A 10,380-nucleotide genomic window follows, 5' to 3' on the forward strand; every position below is an offset into this window, starting at 1 on the left:
AGAGACCCAAAAAATGATACAAAAGAGAGAATAATATTAAGTGAAATGAGTCAAACAGAGAAAAGAAATACCACATGTTCTCACTTATTGGTGGGAGCTAAAACTAAATAAATTAATTCACCCACATACACACACAAAAAAAAAACGGGGTGGGGGGGAAGAAGATATAACAACTACAATTTTTTGAAGTTATTACAACAAGCAAACGGAAAGGACATTCTTGGGTGGGAGGGGGGAGAGGGAGGAGGGAGGGAGGTTTCAGTGATGGGCCATAATAATCAACTATATTGTATATTGACAAAATAAAAATTTAAAGGAAAAAAAAAAAAAAAGAAAATGCACCCTGGCTGGTTAGCTCACTTGGTAGAGTGTGGTGCTGATAACACTGAGGTCAAGGGTTCAGACTCCCATACCGCCAGCCACCAAAAAATTTTTTAAAAAAATTTTTTTAAATTAGAAAATGCATAGAAAAAAGGGGTATCATGCTATAAGTCCCCAAAATATTCGGTATCATCATCATTTTATTTTATATGTGTATTTTTTTAATGCATGTAGAAGCCATTATTAAAACAATTCAAATGAATTTAAAAGCATTAGTGAAATTATAGTAGCTATTGGTAATTTTCTGATTTTATAGACCCTAAAAATGTCAATACTATTATGTCTGGTGGTGGGAGGAATTTGAAAAAAATTTACATTAAAAAGGGTCCTCAAACTCAAATATGGGAGTTACTGATCTTAGCAGGGAAAAGAGGAAATCAAAACATGAAAAAGTGTAAAATTATCCTTGGCATCCAAAAATTGAATATCTAATTTGGAAAACAAACATTATGGAAATGAATCAGTTTAGTATCAGTAGTGTATGACTATGCCAAATAAAAGATACAGACAGTAAATGGTTTAGTCATTAAGAGAAAAAAATAAGGCTGTATTGTCTCAGAGGTAATGATAGCTCCAGGATTTCTATGTAGGATGAAATTAGGAGCAGCAAGGGCAACGAACAAGTCCCTTAGTATTCCCCTTCACTGTCAGACATGTGAGAGGCCAATGTTAACACGTGAAAGGCAGACTTAGTGGAGGGAATCCCTGACCTGTGTGGATCCAAGTGCTTGCTGTTATAGGATTACCAATCGCACTTGCCAGACAAAACTTAAATGAAAGGCTTTTTGTTTCAGAAGATGTGGACTGGGAGACAGAGGGTAACGTCTCAACTGCCTCCCAATCGACCGAGGGCTGGGGTTTATATAGGTAAATGTATGGGGTGAAACAGGATGCTATGAGAGCTGTTATCAATGGACAGCCGCTTCCTACGTTGAGAGATGTATTGGGCAAAATAGGATGTCTGCTTTTGATACAATCTTAATCATTAAGGGCGTGCTATAAAGGGAAAACGAAGTTCTATAGTGTATACACAAGTGTGGGGATTTTTCTACATTTACAGCAATGCATGGAAATGTAGACAGGAAACAGAAGAGAGACTGTAAGAGATCTACGTTGAAACTGTGTTTCAGTTTTCCACATTTGAGAGAACTTAACATATGTATTAAAGATGTAGAGAGGGTCTAAGTGGAAGAATGATGTTTCAAGGAAACACGGCAAACCAGAAATATAGACAATACATCTGCAATGGACAATGCAGAAACCAGACAGGTTGAAGTAAGGATTCATGCAGGGTGAGGGGTTGATGTCAGAGGAAGGGACTGGGGAGGCTCAATAGCTGGTCTCAACACTCCCCATCCTTTTACCAAGTTCTTGACTCCACCACAGGAGAGAATTCAAGAGCAGAGTCACAGTAGAGAGTGAGAACACGTTTAATGTAACAGATAAGAAACAGAGGTTCCACAGAGAGAGTGCAGCCTAGCTCCAGAAACTAAACAGGGCCCACACCAAATTTAACACAAAAGTACAAAATACACACTTAAAGTTCAGTACAGATTGCAGGCTGGCTCAAGAGAGTGAGCATCTGCTAAAAGTAAACTTAACACCTCAGCCAGCAAAGTACAGGCTGGCCCCAGAAAAGTGAATAACCCTGCCTTCTGCCAGGATTCAGCTTTTATAGTTTCACTAGCTAATACACATTCATACCATCTAATAAATATTCAGCTAAGGGGGTGGTTCCCTGTTATGTAACAGTCTTGCACATGCTCAGTTATCTCTTTTTAGAGCATGTTCATTGGTCAGATTCTATCACATGCACAGACATATTCAAGAATATTCTGTGCTCTTTAGCACCTGTAGTGGAAGGTCATTCAAAGGATAAATTCCACTTTAATGAGCATGCTTGGCTACTAGCATTATATAACCCCTCTCTAGTGAGCATGCCCAGTCACTGGATTTGCATTTGTCAGCCCATTGCAGTCTCAATTCCCCTTTATTGGTGCCAAAAATAGGTCTCACAAGCAACAGTAACTTTCCTCTAGGGGAGGGCCTAAAGGAGGGGCTTGAGACCTTGGGGAAGGGTTTGAAACCCAGAGGCCTTGTTTTGAAACCTGAACCCAGGGGAACTGAGTACCTCCCATCTCAGGGTGGGGAGGTGGGAGAAGGCAAGACTGATTAACAGTTTGGGTTAAGCTGTAGAAAGCCTTTACTGATCTGAAGAGTTTGGGCTTTGTTCTGTAGGTAATGTGAAACCATCTGAGATTTTGAAAGAGGGCAAGTATATAATGAAATGGTTATTTATTTTATTTTATTTTTTTTGTCCTTTTTGAGACCGGCCGCACCGTGCTCAGCCAGTCCATCAGCACCACACTCTCCCAAGTAAGCCACAGGACAGCCCTAATCATACTTATTGTTTATGCTCCTTATCCAGTCTCTCCCCTTCCCCCTCTTCCTACCTCTCCCTCCTTCCAGCTCCCCTTCCCTGTTCCCCCTCCCCCCTCTAATAGCTATAGATTTGTTCTCTCCATCTGATAGATTAAGTGTTCCTCTGTTGGTTTGTTGCCTAGATGATCTGTCCAGTGCTGAGACAGGTGTGATCAAGTCCTCCCCTATTATCATAAGCCAGATGCTTCTTCTATTACTCTGGAGTGTGCTTTGTGGAGAGAGAGGACCTCTTCTTTTTTTTATTTTTTGGTCTCTGCTGGTGCCTTTCCTTGTGTCAATGAAGTTGAGGGTCTGGCATGTCATCTGCACAGTGGCTGTGACTGCTACTATAGAAACTAGCCACTTTTGTGGCAGCCATGGCAATTGTGGTGGTTATGGAGGGCTACGTATGAAAATGGTGTTTTTGGTGTGCTCTTTACCTGGTTGTAGCTGGGTTCAGCTTCCACAGACTCCATGCCTCAGGTCCTGGCAGGTCCCTGGGGCGGTGGCAGCAGCTTGCCTAATTGCAGCTGGGTTTGGCTTCCCCTGGCTCCATGCCTCATTCTAAGATGTTGTTGCAGAGCAGTTGGTGGGGAGAAGGAGAAGCGAAAGGGGAGGGAAAATAGGGTGAGAAGAGGGGGAAGGAAGGGGAACTTGATCGAGGCCCGTGGCCACTCTCATTCCGGCAGGGGAAACAAGGGGGCTTCCAGCAGCTGCTAGGTTGTTGCTGGCTTGGATGCAGATGTCAGGGGTGTGGCTGAAGCCCTCTGCCCCCCACTGCCCCAGCTTGGGAGCCTGGGACACTTCCTGCAACAGCTTGGTGGTCATTGCTGGGCTGGTTGTGGATGTCAGGGAGGCATCACTGAGGTCCTTGTGACCCGGGGCACTTCCTGTGGTGGCTCAGTGGTTGTTGCTGGGCTGGTTGAGGATGTTGGTGGGGCATGGCTGAGGCTATCAGCCCCCCACCACCCCAGCTTGGGAGCAAGGGTGCTTCCTGTGGCAGCTCAGTGGTTGTCACTGGGATGGTTGTGGGTGTCACGGGCATGGCTGAGGACCTTGGCCTTCCCCCTTCCCTGGTTTGAGAGCCCGGGGGGGTTCCAGTCCTAGGTTTAATATGTGTTCTTTGGTGGTGTTAGACCTTTACTAGTTAATATCAAACTTTGTCTTGATCTACGGGTAATTCGTTTTTTCTTTCAGTTCTGTGTTGGATTATTCACTGTTATCACCACTTAAACTCTGTACTGGAACTAATTTGTTGTCCTTTGCTTACTTCTAAAATGGAGAAACTTCCTGTGGGGACCAGCACTTGAGCCTGTGGTTGAGCTAAATTGCTGCTTTACTGCTGATTCCCTGGGGAAGGCTTTTTGTGCAGCTCAGGTTTTAATGGTTAACTTCATAGGTACTTCTGGGTTTTGTGAATTCTGGCACACCTGGGTTGTGTAGAAACTCTGGTCTGGGCCTGAGTCTTTTCAGCAAACTGCACCCCTTGAAGTTCTATATTCCTGACCCATTTCCATTGAGTGGTCTTGTGCTGAGGGCAGATCAGCTGTCCATGCTGTGCCCCAATGTTCTCTCAGTGGACCCATTTCCCACACCACTCCAAACACTTCCCATGGATGGGCCATGCACTAGTCCCTTGTGATGGCCTCTGAGTGGCTCCTTTTTTCTGTTGTCTGTGGCTCCTTGCTCCTATGTGGGTCCATGGGAACTCTGTTACTGGTCTTGCTGGCCTGGAGGCCACCAAGGCCCTCTTCTCCCCTGCCACCTCCAAGCAACTTCACAGGAAAGGCACAACTGCAGCTTTTTCCAGCTTTCACTCCGTGTGCTCACTAGAGCCAGGCTTGAAGCTGCCAGGGCTCAAAATGGTGTGAGAGGTCCTTTCTTTCTCTTATTGTGGCTTCTCTTGACTTCATGAACTCCGTAGTTCTCTGCTCTTCTTCCCCTGAGCTCTAGCGGTACCAGTTTGGCTGTCATTGTTTTTTAATAGTTGTAAATTGTTTGATTTGTGGGAGAGGGTAACACTGTGAACCACCTATTCCCCCATCTTGCAATGAAAATAATTTATATCTTTTTTCCTAGCCTCCCACAACTCTTACATCAGAAAAGTATTAAATATAACTAGATGTAGGTTGTTAATTAAGAGAAAAATCAGGTAATTAGATGGGAAGGTTCCAAAAATATGGAAATATGGACTGATATAGATTTTGTTTCCTAATTCACATGAAAAATGTTAGAAAGGGATAAATATTAAACCTCAGCCTTTACTTTTTAAAACCCTGTTATTGAAATTATATAAAATAAGGACTCATAATTGCCATGATTATAAGGGAGAATCTGGAATGACTTTATGAAATATGAACTCTGGGCCAGAAAAGTGTCTTTTCTCACAAATATAAGGGGATTTGCAGGTGATAACTAGATTTGGCATACGCATGCAAATGTGTGGGCTAGCAAAGGAGTATTCAATGTGATTGGGGTTAAATTAATCCACATTAAATTCACTGTGTTATGTAGAGTATCTATAGCTGTATATGCTATAATTTTTGCTCTTTTATACAAAAAGCCTTCCCACACTGCATTTCTCCTTCCATGAGAAACATTCTAAGGTCACAGGAAAACTGACAAAATATGTGTGAACTGTGATTAACCAGTTAAGAGAGGTCAGAATGCTCTCTTTATCAGAAGAGTACTAAAAATATCCAGGGTTAAAAATTGGGAATGTTGCATGGCAGGGAGGGCTATCCAAGACTCTACCCTTGATCTAGATAAGTAAAGAAGTAAAACCCTGACAATAGGTGAACCAGAACAGTGTAAGACAGGGATTGACAAACTTTTTCTGTAAAAGGCCAGATATTAAGTGTTTTTGGCATTGTGGGCCATACAGTCTCTGTTGCAACTACCTCAACTATGGTTGTAGAATGAAAGCAGCCATAGGCAATATGTAAATGAATGAGCGTGACTATGTTCCAATAAAACTATTTATGAACACTGAAATTTGAATTTTATATAATTTTCATATCAAAAAACATTAATCTTCTTTTGATTTTTTTTAACTATTTAAAAATATAAAACGGGCAGTGGGTTCAACTTATCAGCCTATGAGTGATAGATTTGCTGACCTCTGACACAGCACACAAAACACTTCAAGTTCTAAGATAATTAATGTTAGATCAAAGGAGAAATTAACGGTAGAAGAAAATGCCGTTTCATTACTTTGCAGGATGGTTATTTTATGAGGAATATTTTGAAATATTAAGAAAGGGCGGATATACAGCCAATGTAAGTGAACGATATTTGTAGGTATTAGTTTGTGCGATGTAGAACATTTTTCTATCAATTACTGAAAGATGTATGTTACGTAATCTGACTATGACTTTGGATTTCTGCCTATTTTTGCTTTATATATATTTGGAGTAATGTTATGAATACACATGCAAATTTAGACTACTTTTATCTTGTGATGGCTTTATCCCTATAGGATATATCCCTTATCCTCTTTAATCCACAGTAATGCTTCTTTCCTTAAAGTCTATCATACCAGCTTTTTGTTGTTTTGGGGTTTTTTTGTTTGGAAGAGGAACTTAGAGACTGAATGCTTCAACACTACATCTTTTTCCATCGTTTTACTTTCAGCCTCTCTAAGTATTTAAAACTACACATGATGCATAAGCAGCATTGGTTTTTAAAATATTTTTAAAAAACAGCTTTATTGATGTATAATAAACACGTCGTGTCACGCAATTCATTCATCTAAAGTGTATACTTAATGGCTGTTAGTATATTCACAGTTTTGCATTCATCACCACAATCAATTTTAGGACATTTTAATCACCACAAAAAGAAACCCCACCATCATTCCACCCCCTCAACCCTAAGCAACCACTAATCTACTTTCTCTTTATGTAAATTTGCTGATTCTGGACATTCCATATAAATGGAATCACACAATATGCTGTTCTTTGTGACTGGCTTCTCTCACTTAGCATAATGTTTTCCAGGTTCATCCATGTGGTAGCATGTATCAGTACATCATTTCTTCTCCTTGCCAAATAATATTCCATTGAATAGATACATCACATTTTATTTATCTATTCATCTGTTAATGGATTTTGGGGTTGCTTCTGATTTGGGGCTATTCTGAATAATGCTCCTATGAACATTTGCTTAAAAAGTTTTGTGTGGACATGTTTTCGATTATCTTGGCTATAAACCTAAGAGTAAAATTGCTAGATCAGATGGTAATTGTCTTTAACCATTTGAGGGACTGCCAGGCTATTTTCCAAAGTGGCTGTGTCATTTTATATTTCCACCGGCAGTGTATGAGGGTTCCAATTTCTCTACATCCTTGCCAACACTTTTTTTTTCCTGCTTTTATCTATCTTTTTGATTATAGCTGTGTTGGTGGGTGTGTAGTGGTATCTCATTGTGATTTTGATATGCCTTTCTCTGATGGCTAATGACATCAAGCATATTTTCATGTACTTACTGGCCATTTATTCATTTTCCTTGGAGAAATATCTACTGAGATTCTTTTTGTCCATTTTTAGATTGGGTTATTTGTCTTCCTATTATTGAGTCATGAAAGTCCATTATGTATCCTAGGTACAACTCCCTTATTATACATGAATTGCAAATATTTTCTCCTATTTTGTGGATTGTTTTTTCACTTTCTTGATGGTGTTCTTTAAAGCACAAAAGTTTTTAATTTTGGTCATGACCAGTTTATTATTTTTTGTTATGTTGATTTGGTGTCATATCTAAGGAAACATTGCCTAATCCAAGGTCACAACTAGTCATGCATGTTTTCTTCTGAGAGTCTTATAGTTTTAGCTCTTACATTGGATCTTTGATCCATTTTTAGTTAGTTTTTGTATATAGCATGAGGTGGGGTCCAGCTTTATTCTCTTGCATGTGAATATCCAGTTGTCACAGCCCCATTTGTTGACAAGACTACTTTTTCCCTGTTGAATTGTCCTGGCACCCCTGTCACAAATCAATTGACCATAAATGTGAGGGTTGTTTCTAACTCTTAATTCTATGCCACTGATCTCCATGCCTATCTATCCTATGCCAATACCACAGTGCCTTCACTATTATGGTTCTGCAGTAAGGTTTGAAGTCTAGAAGTGTGAGTCCTCTAACTTTGCTCCTGTTCAGGATCATTTTAGCAGCATTGTTTTTAATTGGCATATTTAGGCAATTTACATGTAACGTAAACGTAACTGGGAGCTATGAGTATTCCCATTTGTATGGGAAGATCTGGGGAAATAGATTAGAAAAGGGAGGTTGGGGAATCAACAAAAAATCACTAACTTAGTCCACTCGTGCTGCTATAACAGAATATCACAGACTGGGTAATTTATAAAGGAGAGAAATTCATTTCTCACAGTTCTGGAGGCTGGGCATCCAAGATCAAGGAACTGGCATTTGGTGTCTGATGAGGCCTGCATTCTTCAGAGGGGAGGAAGGCCGTGTCCTCACGTGGCAGAAGGCAGAAGGGCAAGAGGGACAAACTCCCTCCATCAAGCCCTTTTATAAGGATACCTAATCCCATACTTGAGGGAAGAGCCCTCATGGCCTAATCACCCTTAAAGGTTCCACCTCTTAGTACTATCACATTGGCAACAGCTGAATATTGGAGGGGACACATTCAAACCACAGCAATGACTAATCCACTCTCTTGAAGCATTGGCACAGGTGGAGAGGTCAGAGCTTGCAGGAAAATATGGAAAGCTGGGCATGTTCAGCTATTTTCCACCTCTTAGTACTATCACATTGGCAACAGCTGAATATTGGAGGGGACACATTCAAACCACAGCAATGACTAATCCACTCTCTTGAAGCACTGGCACAGGTGGAGAGGTCAGAGCTTGCAGGAAAATATGGAAAGCTGGGCATGTTCAGCTATTCTGAGCAGGACCACTAAGGGGACTGGAGAAATCTGTGTCTACTGGAAGACCTGGAGTCACTGTTGGTCTGCAGAGCTGGAAGTCAGGAAGGAGAATTAAATGTGGAGGAAAGGACCAGCAGGAATCTACTGGCACCACATTGTCACAGAGGCCAACCCTGAAGACTACAAGGAAATAATGGCGGCTGCTTCACTTCTGCCTTCCAAATGTCACATAAATTACTCTTTTAACTCAGAACAATATAAGGAAGAAGATTCTAGCAAACAGTTCTAGGTTAGCCAAGTTGACACAGCACAAAATCCTCACATTCTTACTGTTTGTTTTCTATTTGTCTCACTTTTCATGTTCCTTTTTTTCTACTTTTCTTCTTTGGGGTAATTTTTTGTTATTACCCCATTTTTTCCCTCTATTAACTATTCTTAAGTGATGACCACAGGGATAGTTACATGAATCCTTGACGTACTACAGTCTAATATAAATTACTATTTTTGCCAATTTTTCCTAAACATTGTTAGAACCTTAGAACACCTTAACTCCATTTACATCCGTCAGTTACTGAATTACTGTTGTAGTGCATATATACTATGAGTGGCAAAAGACATTATTGCTGTTTTGTTTTATCTTTGAACATATTAATCACGTTTTTTCTAAAATCTGAAAATTGCTCATCGATACCAATAACTAGGTTACATACGGATTTGTTTCTTTTTCTTATTTTTCTTGGTCCTATTTCTTTTTATGCCTAATAATTTCTGATTGAATGCCTATCCTCTAGCAGGCAGCCTAGGACAGAGAACCTTGGTCCAATCAAGGACTGAAGTAATTTGAGGCTGGTTTGTTAGGCTCACTCTACTTCTGGTTTATCCCATTTATCCTAAATATGGCCCTTCAGTTGTCCCAACAGTCTGGGATATTTCATGTGGTTGCTCTTCCTTGAAGGATTCTAAGGTCTAACTTCTCTCTCCTCACCATCAAGGGCTGCTGAAACTCTACTCTGCTTTCTATTTGCTTTATTACATTCTTAGTGTCTTGTCTTGTGCAGCTTGGTTATTAAATGCTTCAATGAGCTTATTTTCTCTTCATAATCTGGTTCCTTGAGCTCTGGCTCCCTCGGTAACTCCCTGATGCTTTCATACAGATGATTTTAAAACATTTTATTGCCTTTTCAACTTTTTCTTTGTAACAATTTTGTTCTGCTACAAGATCTTCTGATAGAGTTTGGATGTATTGCCCCCACCAAAACTCATGTGGAAATCTGATCCCCAATGTGGCAGTGTTGGAAGCTGTTTGAGTCGTAGAGGTGGATCCCTCATGAATGGATTAATGCCCTCTCTAATGAGGTGGGGGTCCTGAGTGAGTTCTCGCTCCATTAGTTCCTGCGAGAGCTGGTTGTTTAAAAGACCCTGGCACCTCCTCTCTCTCTCTCTCTCTCTCTCTCTCTCTCTCTCTCTCACTTCCTCTCACCATGTGATCTGCTTGTACCTATGGGCTGCCTGCCACTTTCTGCCATGAGTAGAAGCAGCCTGAGGCCCACATGAGATGCAACTACCCCAGAATCATGAGCCAAATAAACTCCTGTTCTTTATAAATTACCCAGTTTCAGGTATTCTGTTATAAGCAACAGAAAATGGAGGTTGCTTATAACCATCACATGAGGTTATACTTAGGA

This window comes from Galeopterus variegatus, unplaced genomic scaffold, assembly GCF_000696425.1.
Source record: "Galeopterus variegatus unplaced genomic scaffold, G_variegatus-3.0.2 Scaffold778, whole genome shotgun sequence".
Lineage (NCBI taxonomy): Eukaryota > Metazoa > Chordata > Mammalia > Dermoptera > Cynocephalidae > Galeopterus > Galeopterus variegatus.